The sequence below is a fragment of the Anthonomus grandis genome, chromosome 11, assembly GCF_022605725.1.
Source record: "Anthonomus grandis grandis chromosome 11, icAntGran1.3, whole genome shotgun sequence".
NCBI classification, from domain to species: domain Eukaryota; kingdom Metazoa; phylum Arthropoda; class Insecta; order Coleoptera; family Curculionidae; genus Anthonomus; species Anthonomus grandis.
In genome coordinates, this window is record NC_065556.1 from 15,306,978 (window position 1) to 15,319,392 (window position 12,415).

Genomic DNA, 12,415 nt, shown 5'->3' on the forward strand with positions numbered 1-12,415 from the left:
AAATGAAATATTTATAAAATATATATCACATATTATAATTAATATATTAGAATTAATTATTCTATATTTGGAAATAAGGGTAGAAAGAAGTAATTGAGTTTGTTTCCCGAATTCTCCTCAATTAATATAGAATTTTGATCTTTTTTTTAACAAAATGCATAATTTTAAAAAACTTTTCCCTTTAATTTAAGAGACTTTGTATCAAATTAAATTATATTAAAAATTTCAATTTATAAATAATATTAATAATATCCTGCATAATATTAATTATTGATAATTTTCCTTTATGAGCAATTTTTGGTTAAAAGCTTTATCTTGATATTCTTTAATTTGATGGGCCTAAAAGAAAATACAGAATGTCCAAGAGCGGTACTGATGGTTAAGATAGAGCTTAAATTAAATTGGAAAAAAGTTTCATTACTTGAAGCGCATTTATAGGCCTTTAAAAAAGTTAAAGGATTTTTATGGCCTGCTAAGATATTTTGAAAAAGCAAGAATTTCACATCGACTTTATTTTTTTTCACTTTATTTAATAAGGCATCAAAAAACTGTTAACACTTTTTTATTGGCACCTTTAGAGTTTTGCATAATGATTTTTAAAGCTTTTATACTCCACGTTTCGTTTTCAAGAAATCATCAACTTAATTTTTTTATTTGACTTGAAATAAAAAACGCACGCTGTATCTAATTCCATTTTTCATTCCATAATGTAGTCTGAGCATTTAAGCGACGTAGGAATAAAGGCACAATCTCCCAATAGCAATTATATTTTCAAATATCCCAAACAATAACTTTTGAATAGAAGTCTTATCGCTTCGAATCTTGCGAATATATCTATTCTCTTTTTGTTATCTCGCCCTGCGCAATATATTAAAGAATGTGTTGATTGCCTAAGTCATTTCAAAAACATCCGATCAGGTGAATCATGCTCGTTGAAGTTTCAGTGGTGGGTTAGGAAGAGTAGTACGTCACGGCCATCCTGATCTTCTTTCGTCTTCGAAAGATAAAGAGTACCTGGAATTAAAACATTTTTCTTCCTTTTTTTTATAATCTAATTTGCCTAAGAGGGCTACTATTTTGTCAAAGATTGTTAACGATCTTCACTAAGTGCCACTGTTTGGAGAGAGAGTAGTAGTATCTTTGCCTACCTGAGACATTATTTTTCCTAAAGAGTAAAAGGCTTTATTTCCTCTAGTCCAACCACAGCAGTGTAAGGTCTGGATCGTTCTGAGTAAATATCCTCCTTTACTCGATAGCGGTCATTAGGGAAAACCTCGATGACTTTAAAAGGGCTTCTATACTTGGGAAGTAACTTTTTACTTTCATTGTTTGCCGGAAAGCTTGTTACTTTTGTGAGTACGACATCTCCCACTAAATAAAATTTTAGTGGTGTTCGATGTTCATTAAAGGATAAGTTTTGCCTGACTCTGTTTTCTTCGAGATTTTTGACCGCTTGCTTCCGGATCTTTGTGACGTCTATAATCTCTTCGTCCAATACATTGTAAATGTCAGTGTCGGTTCTAAGTGGATAACCGAGTAGTAGCTCGGCGGGTGAGTGTTGAGTTATGCGGTGTTTCGTGCTATTTATTCCTTCTTGAATTTGTAGTATTTTGCTGTCCCAGTCGTCTTTCGTTGTAATAGCAGTTAATGTAGCCAGAGCCTCCATTATGGTCTTGTTCATGCGTTCTACTTAACCATTACCTCGAGGAAGTCCAACAGCTGTTGTGACCAGCTTAATGCCTTTTCTATCGAAATATTCTTTAAATTCTCTTGAAGTGAAGGCAGTACCCGCATCAGTAATAATCCGTATGGGATGTCCAATAACTGAAAAAATTTCTTCCAATTTTCTAAATACATGTTTCGAAGACGTATCAGGGACTGTTTGGCAATATGTGTATTTTGAAAATCCATCCACTGCCACCAATAAGTATTTATTTTTATTTTTACTCTCAACAAGTGGGCCTCGATGGTCTAGATGAATTGTGTTATGAGGTTTCGCATACTTGGGACTTGAGTGAAAATATCCAGGTTTTCTCCACTTGAGACCTTATGATATAAACATTGTAAACATGCACTTATATATTTTTTTACAAATCTATTCATCTTTGGGAACCAATAGAATTTTTTTATTCTTTTTATTTACAAGCAGAGCCAGACTAGAATAAGGAGATTTACGTTCTTGAATAATTTTTGTATCTAAGAGTTCTTTTATAATATTTCTATAAATTTCCTTATCTTTTTTTGCACATCGATATGCGCTATGGATCATTGGTTTTTCAGAAGTTAATTCTATTGAAAGTGTAACCGAATGAGCCTTACCTAAGCTTAAATAACTTACTTAATTAACATTAAATGTTTGGAACATACGCAAGTTGAATTTCTGTAAAAGTTTTTGTAACAATCTTTATTCTTTAGAAGAATATTAGACAACCATGTAGGAATATCCCCTTTATATTTAAAAAAAGTTATTTATTCTATAATACATAATATTTATATTCTCAGTAAAATTTGTACCAATTAAGATATCGAATTTAAATTTCGAGATTTCAATAATATAGTATTTTGTTTCCAGTCCTACGTCATTGATTTTCGTTTGAGCTGCAATTTAATATTTAACAGTGGTGCCAACTCCTAAAAATCCTGACAACACAATAGGGGTTTCTACTGAAAATATTTCTATTTTGAGTTTTTCAACCAAAGATAATTTAATTAGTGAGCAATCACTACCAAAGTCTATAAATGCTTTGCAATTAAATCCGTTAAGACAAATTATTTAAAAAAATAAGCCTAAAGCATTAACATCTGTCATATTAGAAGCTTCGACTGCTGCGCTTATATTATTGTCATTAATGGCTCCGGTAATCAAAGATATTTTATCTGTTTCCGAAAAATTTAATTTTAGTTTGTTGATCTTGGAAAGATGTTTAAAATAAAAATCATATAATGATTGGTTTTCTTTTGGTTTATGATTAACTAAGTCCATTAACAACTTGTAGCAATTTCGATGTGATTTAAAAGTTAATAAAAAGCAATAAAATATTTTTCTCTTTTTTCCCATGAAAACTGAAACCACCCCAATTCACTTTCAATGAAACTATCATACCACATTTTGCCAGTCCCTTGTAATTTGGTTAAAGCTTGAAATGTAGTGGCCGTATCAGACCAATAATCCATCATCATTGATCATTTATATCCCTAAATTTGGGTCAAAATCTGGTATAACGGTAGAAACGGTAATGGTCTCAGCGGGATACGACTTAATAGGAGGAGGTGTGTAACTTACAGTTGATCTGCTTCTTGATTTTTTTGTTTTTGTTTACCAATTTTACTATGGCTCCTGCACTCTTTACTTGATGTTGATGTCGATGAGGGCGATCGATGTCGCCTATCCCTTTTACTATTACGTCCCATTTTTTTAATTTTGCACGAAACACCCTAAATTAGCCTTTTTTTAACACCTCCGGTTCTTTCCAACCACTTCTGATGTAGTCTGAGCGTTTAAGCGATGTAGGAATAAAGCCCCAATCTCCCAATAACAATTATATTTACAAATATCCCAAACAATAACTTTTAAATAGAAGTCTTATCGCTTCGAGTCTTGCGAATATATTTATTCTCTTTTTGTTATCTCGCCCTGCGAAATATATTAAAGAATATGTCGATTACCTGAGTCATTCCAAAAACATCCGATCGGGTGAGTCATGCCGTTGAATACTTAAGTTTCAGTGGTGGGTTAGGAAGGGTAGTACGTCAATGAGTAGGCATTGCAAACAAATAGTAGTACCCATATTCATAAACCAATTCATAATACAATTTAGTATAGTATATATAGTATATTCATAATACAATTTATTTTGCGTAAACAAAGATATCACCTCTATAAATTGATTAGTAAAGGAGTGCGTGAGTTATACACCCTTCACCCTATATATATTGATAACCATGCACTTTATTTTAGCTTTGTAATCACTTTTGCTTTGCCTTATACTTTAATTATTGTTCTCATTTGAGCAGTCAGAGTTAGCAAGAGTTAAGATAAACTTTGCTTAAGCTTTTGTATTTTTTTTATACATAAACTTATATGTTGGCTGTATGCCTAATAAATTGTTTTTTAAAAACAGAAAATCGAATACCCGGTTTTTAATTCGAGTGAAGATTTTAATTTCCTCTTTAAAATAATATGCCCCGGGGAAAATATAATCACTAATATGATATCTTTAATCGCCCAAAATACTCATTACTGGACTCAACGAAATCCGCGAGTTAAAAAAAATATCCAGACATCAAGCTCGTTTTGGGTTGATTATATAATGTGGAGCATTAGTGTGAAATACAAAGCCACAGAATAGTATTTTAATTTATTGCAAAATTGTTTAAAAGGCTGTTATGAAGAAGTACCTCTGATACTGGCCAGTGGTAGTTGATTTCTAGAATACGGTGCTCCTCCATATAATTCTAGACATGTTGGAGAGTATCTTTTGCAGCGATTTCCTGGAACGTTTATGGGATCCTTTAGTAGAATGTTTTGATCAGCGCGATCTCCAGATTTAACTCCTCTGGACTTTTTCATATGGGGTTTTATTAAAAACCGAGTATACCAACATTTTTTTGAATTTAGGCAGCAGCTACGAGATTTTTTAACAAACGCATCTAGCAGTATTATACCAGAGATATTATGTCATACTTTAGGTCTTGCCATTAAAACAGCTTATCGTTGATTGAAAAATAGTTTTAAATACCTATATAACATAACCTTACATAACATAAAGAATGTATTTCATCTAAAACAGGTTATTTTGCAGAACAGATTAGAACAAACAACTTCAGCTCGTCAACTATTGATTTAATTTATTATAACCAGGATAATATTAAAATTAATAGAATATCCCAAAAATTACATTAAGAAATACTAAAATATTTTCTAAATAACAGGGTAACAGCAAATTTGTTTTTGCTTAAAACTGTACACGATATGGATTGTGTAAAGATAGTTCAAAATCTTTGACCAAATGCAATCGGCTTAGACAAGTTAATCAAAACAAGTTATTGTTGATCATTTTTAATACCATATATTGCACATTTAGTTAATCACATAAAGTTAAAAAACATTTACCTAAAAAAGTATTCGGGCTTTAGATAGGGGCATGGCTGTGAGACTTTATTGGCTAAAGTAACAGACACAATTGTTCAATCTTTGAATAGAAATGGAGCATTGGTTCTCATAATGTTAGATTATTCTAAAGCCTTCGACACATTAGATTATTAGATGCTACTTGCTATTTTAATATATATTGGGTTGTCTGATTTGGATCTAATAAGGTCGTATTTAACTAATTGGCTAAAAGGGTTAATATTGCAAACTATGTTTCAGATAAAGAAAAATTAAAGGTTTGTGTTCTGCAAGGAATTGTGGGTCCCCTTTTATATTCCATCTATATCTCTAACATGTACAAGTGTTGTCAGTATTGTAATTATTATATGTATGCGGATGCTACCCAAATAATTTTGATTTTTGATATTCCCAAAATACAGGAAACGAACGTAAATATCAACAGTAATCTTAGGAAGCTGTCAGGAGTATCTAGTAACCTACCACTAAGTTTTTCAACGTCATGTAAATACGCTTTAAAGAACGTAAGTTTTTCCTAATTTAATCCAAGCTGTATCTTTAACAAATCCTATGATAGATAGATAAGAAGATATCTATGCTTACGATCCTTATCTTGGACGCCTTATTTATATGTGACTTTAAATCAAATCTTTGTTTGACCCCTCAAAAAAAATTAAGTATTAAAAAAAGAGAATACATAACAAAGCTTTTTACATTTTCAATTAAAAAACCAATAATTACATTGTCTCGTATTACTTTACCCGCTATATCAATTTCTGAACCTTGGGCAGAATTTAATTAACAAATATCGCAAAAAAATATATTTTTTGGTGCCAAGGGTGGTTAGCTTTATTAGATTTGTGTTTAATTTTCTTCTTAATTTCGTTTCTTTAAAGGTTATTTTGATAACAAAGGTATTTCAAATTGTAATTTTCATTAAAATTACTTTCTATATTGGATCTATAAGTGAAGGCATTATTCTGAAAGGAATTAAAATTAGCATTAATAAAACAAGTAAATTTATAAAACTATACAGCTTTACCATTTTTTGAGCTTAACCATATATAAATCTTCCCTATAATGTAGTTAAATTGCTTATTAACATAACGCATATAAAGTAAAATAAATCCAAATACTTTCAAAGATATCTAATAAAAAATATTTTTTTTTACTACCGTGCGTAAAGTACTCACTTTACACACTTCCCAGGGCCTGTAAAGTTTAATTTCTTACGCATTAGTGCATAATCCTGGGTCTGAAACATCACGTACCTTTAGAAGCTTTTCTCTCTGTATGGAACGTATTAACGTTTCATGCAATAAATTATTCAGAGTAAATTGGATAAGCCTAAAGCCGTGTGTCTCAAACATCATATTTCGACGAGAGCTAACCACCTTTTTCATAAATCACGTTATAAAATTTAACAATCGTGTCAAAAATTGAACAATAAGGGATAATACCTGTGTAAAATATGTAAATGAATGTAGGTTAATAATATTAGTAATTTGTGTAGTGCAGCTCCACGATCTTTTATTCCGACAGAACAAATAATCGGTCTCCCTGCCAATCCACCGTCTTGACAAAGAAGTCTCTGATTTATGACTGTAAAAAACTGTTGTTGCATATATGTAATGAAGATGTTTGCTACTAATCGGCATACCACATCGTTGCTATTACATGAATATTTACTATTCTTTTGATTTGCTTAAACAAGTATAATAAATATCTCATCTCTCTTGTATACGACTGAATGTGCTTATTGTACTTCAGATGAGAGTCTATTTCTATTCCTATGTAATTTGTTTAATTAACAGTTTTAATTCCGACTGGTTTAGTTCTAAATTCAAAATTATTAGTAATTTGGGTATTTGTTGGGAGGCCGGGAACATAGCTAGAACATAGACATAATATACTGTTTTGTCTGTGTTAATAGATAATAGATTTATGTCCAATCAATTTATAATAACGTAATTTTTTATGTTTTGTTCCGCGTCCCGAACAGTGTCATCTGCAAATAACTTAATTTTGCTATTTAGATCAAGTTTAAGCAGGGCACTTATATATAAGTCATATTATTCATGACATTATAAGTCATGAATAATATTGAACAGAATTTAGTACCTTGTGGGATGGTGAAGTTTTTTTTTTTTGCTAAATTCATTTCTTATTTGTATAACTTGTGTTCTTTGGTCTTAGATTTGTATTAATTAACGTGCAGTTTCCTAGATTCTGCTTTCGCAAAGGCTTCCTATGATGCACAGTGTAGAAAGCCTTTGCTTATTTTATTATTACTGCAGCACTGTTTTTATGTGTCAGTTTATTATACCGTTTGTAGATGTGTCTTTGCGAAATCGAAAATGGTTGGGTGACAAGATTGTATTTAAAGATTTTTTGAATACTTTCATCAAGTTTGATATGAAACGTATTGATCGATAATTTTTAACTATATACACGGTGTTCATTTGAAAACTTCCCACCACGGATTTATCGAAAACCACTGTTTAAAAAAAAACGCTGAAATACGTCAAAAGGTTTGTCAAAGAGGACAACTTTCTAACGTAAAATTACTTCGAAGTCTTTTATTTTGAAGTTTGATTTTTTTAAATCGGTCGATTCGTTTTCGAGAAAATTAGAAAAATCTTTGTTTATCTTAATTTGTTCAGATAGGAAACAAAAACATGAAAATATCAGTTTTTATTTCAATAAGTGTTCAAAATGTTGCCCGTTTTTGGCCAAACAATTATATAGCCGATGTTCAATTCCCTGACGCACATTTTCAAAAACATGTTGTATCATGGCAGCTGTCGATGATGCGTTGACGAAGTTCATCCAAACTTTCAGGTTGGGGAGTAAACACAATAGATTTCAAATGACCCCATAGAAAAAAGTCTAACGGCGTTATATCAGGAGATCTAGCAGGCCATTCTATAGGCCCCCTTCGCCCTATCCATTTATCTGAAAACTCGTCGTCTAGCCATTGCCGAACGGGAAGAACATAGTGAGGAGGAGCGCTGTCTTACTGGAAATATATTTCAGCCTCATCAAGTATAGGATTTCCATCATCATCGCATTGGTTTTCAATGGATTCAGTGATAAGCGGATTGATGGTATTTTCCAACATATCCAAATAAATGTTTCCATTTAAATTTCCGTTAATAAAAAATGGCCCAATCACTTTATTTCTTAAAATGCCTGCCCATACGTTAATTTTTTGAGGGTACTGGGTATGCCCCTCTACAAATGCATGAGGATTTTCATTGCTCCAATATCTACAGTTATGTTTATTAACAAATCCATTTAGATAAAATGTGTAATCATCGCTGAAGCAAATATTTTGTACATGAATAGTATTATCATTAATCGCTTCAGTAATTTTTTCACAAAACTCAACTCGCCTATCGAAATCGTCTTCGGTTAACTCTTGCAATATTTTCATTTTGAATGGATGAAATTTATGAAGTTTGAAAATGAAGTATGAAAATAAACTTTCTCAATGCATTTCTGATTATAAGGATACATTAATTTCCGCACCCATGCGGGCCAATCATGGCGCTTTGTCTGTGATTCTTACTTACGTAAAGAAAATGTTTATTTTCAGCAAATGACGGAAAATACTTTTGTTGCATGATCTTATTAATTCTGCTTTTACTAAAATAGAATTTATCTCATTTCAGGCACTTAATGGATAGTTTTGAATTAATTCTCAGGCTCTCTCCGCTCAATTAAAATTTAGTATAAAAAATTGATAATTTTATTAAATAGTCTAAAAAGACACATTTTGTTATTATTTTAATATTGTAACGAAATTCGGGAACACACTTTTATTGTCAACGTCAAAAACACTAACCTAACTCGCTTTGACTGTCGTTTAATTGTTTCCAAGGTAAAAACTGACTAAACAATTAAAACTGAATGATTTGTCACGAAGCGCGTCCTTTTTAAAACCCGATGGAACAGCTTCGAAATATTTAGAATTATCTTCATTGTTTTTGCCCAAAGAGACCAATAATTTTAGGAGAATACTGACAGTCAAAGCAAGCAAGTATACAAATTCTAGAAAATTAAAACTACAGGGATTTACAATAATATAACCTAAATAACCTAAATTGGGGCCAAAATGGGGCTCTCAAACAAGATGAACTACCTAAAAACTAAACACTATAGATGAAAATAATAAACCAAACGTAAGTAGAACCCTAAAGAAACCCTACGAATCAACTTTAACTACACAATACTAATAAAATTGTACAAAAACTAGCAGAATAATGAACGTATTTACATTTTCATAATAATATGATATACCTATTACAATTTTTTTGTCTCGTGTGATCCATCCATCAGATGCAATTGCATACTATGAAAATGAGCCATAATAATGGAAAACATTTTATGTATTTTCTTTCAACGATGAAAAAAGATATTTATCAGGATCTGATATTATTAAATATGAATAAAACAACCAGATTATATTCATAACACTGATGCAGAATATTCAAAATTTATTATATCAACCTTATCTATTAAGCAATCTACTAATTCATAAGATAGTTGCTCAAAGGGTTCTACTTACAAAAGTTGCAAGCAAATACAAATAAATATGAAAGAAAAGTTTATGTTATTTATTTATAACAAAGGCAAAATTAAAATTAAAAAAATATATTTTATAAGTATCCTTCACCATAAGCCAACGAATTACATGAATACAAAATATAGTCAACACCAGTTAGATATAATACCAGAACACTCACAAAAGCAATAATAATAAAATAGTTATATATATTATACAACTATTTTATTATTGCATATATATTATATAACATTTTGTTATAAATCACTTTATTTAGGTTTTTTGTTGGAATAATACTGCTGCTTTTCTATTTTTATTTTTTTACTCATCACCATTTCTTTTTGCTTTACTGTCTGCATAAAATTTCTAAAATCACCCTTAAACTTTTCTAAATCATATTCACCCAATTCACCTCCATAATTACGTTATGAATAATTACGATTTTGTTAGCCTTTTGCTTCTAAATTTATCAGTGTGTCCTATGTCGGTTAAAAAAATCTTACTCTAATCATTCCTGAAAAAATGTCATATAAATCTTTTATTTTAATAATTATTAAGCAAATAAATCTCTACCATCTACCAAAATTTTAACTATTATTCTTGATAGACAAAATCCTTGAATGCGAATGCTTCCTTTAGACTTTAAATTCCATTGCAAACATGTACTGACATATCCTAAAACATGATTAATTATTATAAAATTACCAATTAAAATAATTATAAAACTAACTAGGTACATGTACATCACTTGTATTACAATTATAGTAAATACATTCTTCTCCATTAGTAGATTTATTTATTCGGTGAACAGCATAATCTACCTCTCTGTTTTTTTGAGACCTCAAACTCTGCCAAATTCCTAAAATTTAAAACAGATTTAATATGTATATAATGAATACTATGAAAGTGTCTTATTAAAGAATCATAGGATGTAAACTTCTCTTGGTCCAGCCAAAGGGGGCAAATAATGTGTTTGCTCTCTTTTTCACTCTGTTTTTTATTATGTATATCCCTCATATGCCGATACATTGTTGAAGTAGAAGAAAATTACTTTCCACAATCTTCACATGTTAATTTATTATACCTAAAAAAATATATACTGTTAAATAAAATTTCACAAAGGTACTTAATTTTAAAAGCACTTACCTGTTTATATCCATGTTCACCAAATAAAGGTGTAGTAAATTAATGTAAATATAAAGTGGTGTTTTGAATTTAAAAGGCAACAAGATACTATAAGTAATAATAATTACTCTTGGTCACACAAATTGTAAATAAACAACAAAACGGTTCAAAAACTCTGAGCTGAAAATAATTTTCAGCTACAATTATTGAAAGTGAGGTTAGCAAACCACATCAACAGGGTCCACCGATTATTTGGACGATGCCGACCGACAAAATCCGAAGGCGATCCGTGATTTTATTGGCCCGCATGGGTGCGGAAATTAATGTATTCTCTAATTATATTCGGAGTTATAATCAGAAATATATCCGTAATAATTGTTAACAAATTTTCTACTTTTATGAATGGGCCTGTGTTAATAAACCTGTTCTTTTAAGTAACCCCATAAGAAAAAATCTAATGGGATTAAATCTGGCGACCTAGCAGGCCAAAAAATATCGGAATATCTATGAATTAACCTTCTATTAAAAATATTTTCAAAGTATTGCCTTACTTCCTACCTGGTTTTTATGGATGAAACTTCTCTTTAAGAATTATTGATATTGTCGCAGAGGAACTTTAGGGTTTTCCACTGTGGATATCATTACATTCAACTTCATCTTTTCACTTGTAGTTATTTTTTGACGCTTGTTGCTCAATTTATTATTAACATTACTATATGATTTAAATTTTTTTATAACTCTCATTACTGCTATATGGTGTATATTTTTCCCTGGATGTCTGTTCAATACTTCAGCTGTTTCAATTTAATTTTCACGATGAACTTTTTAATTATTACCAACGATTACCACAATTTCAATTTTTTCTTCCACACTAAACTTCACCGACATGTCAACAAATTTTGATTGACGTTAGCTGTCAAATAATTCTTGCTATTAAGAAATCATTTGTTTGTCAGTGTCCTAGAGTTCACGTAACTACCATTACATTTGCACTATTATTGTAGTTAAAAAAAAAAACAATTTTTTCCATTCGCTTCAATGTAATTGCATGTTTGAACGTAGTTTTTAGTTCTTATCAACTTTTCTTTATAAGAATTTTCGATATTGTCAAAAATAAAGGAACTTTATTCTTGAGCAAAATTCATATTTTCTGATATACCTCGTATACGAATGGAAAAAATTAATATCTGATGATTGCATTTTAGGTTTTGGTCCAAACAAAACTTTTTATAAATATATTTTTTTTAAATACTAAAAAAAAATCCTATTGTGCTTAAGTAGACTCACTGTATACATGAACATTAATATTCTTATTTATTACTTTTAAGTAGACACGGAATAGTGGAAATATCTCTTCTTGTTTATTTTTTTTAGTTTTGTCAACAACCTTTAATGTTATGATAATAAAGAATATTTGATTTTTAAAAAAATCCCCGTCATCCTTCACCCAGTCAACACGTGGTACTTTTCTATCTCTTGGATTGCTTTCCTAGATCTTTGCCTACTCGATGCCGATGATATGGCATCATGGGAGAAACGTCACTATGTATTTAATTACTAATTAAATCAAAAGTTGTGAAAGTTATCGATTAGGGGCACAGGTCACATATTTG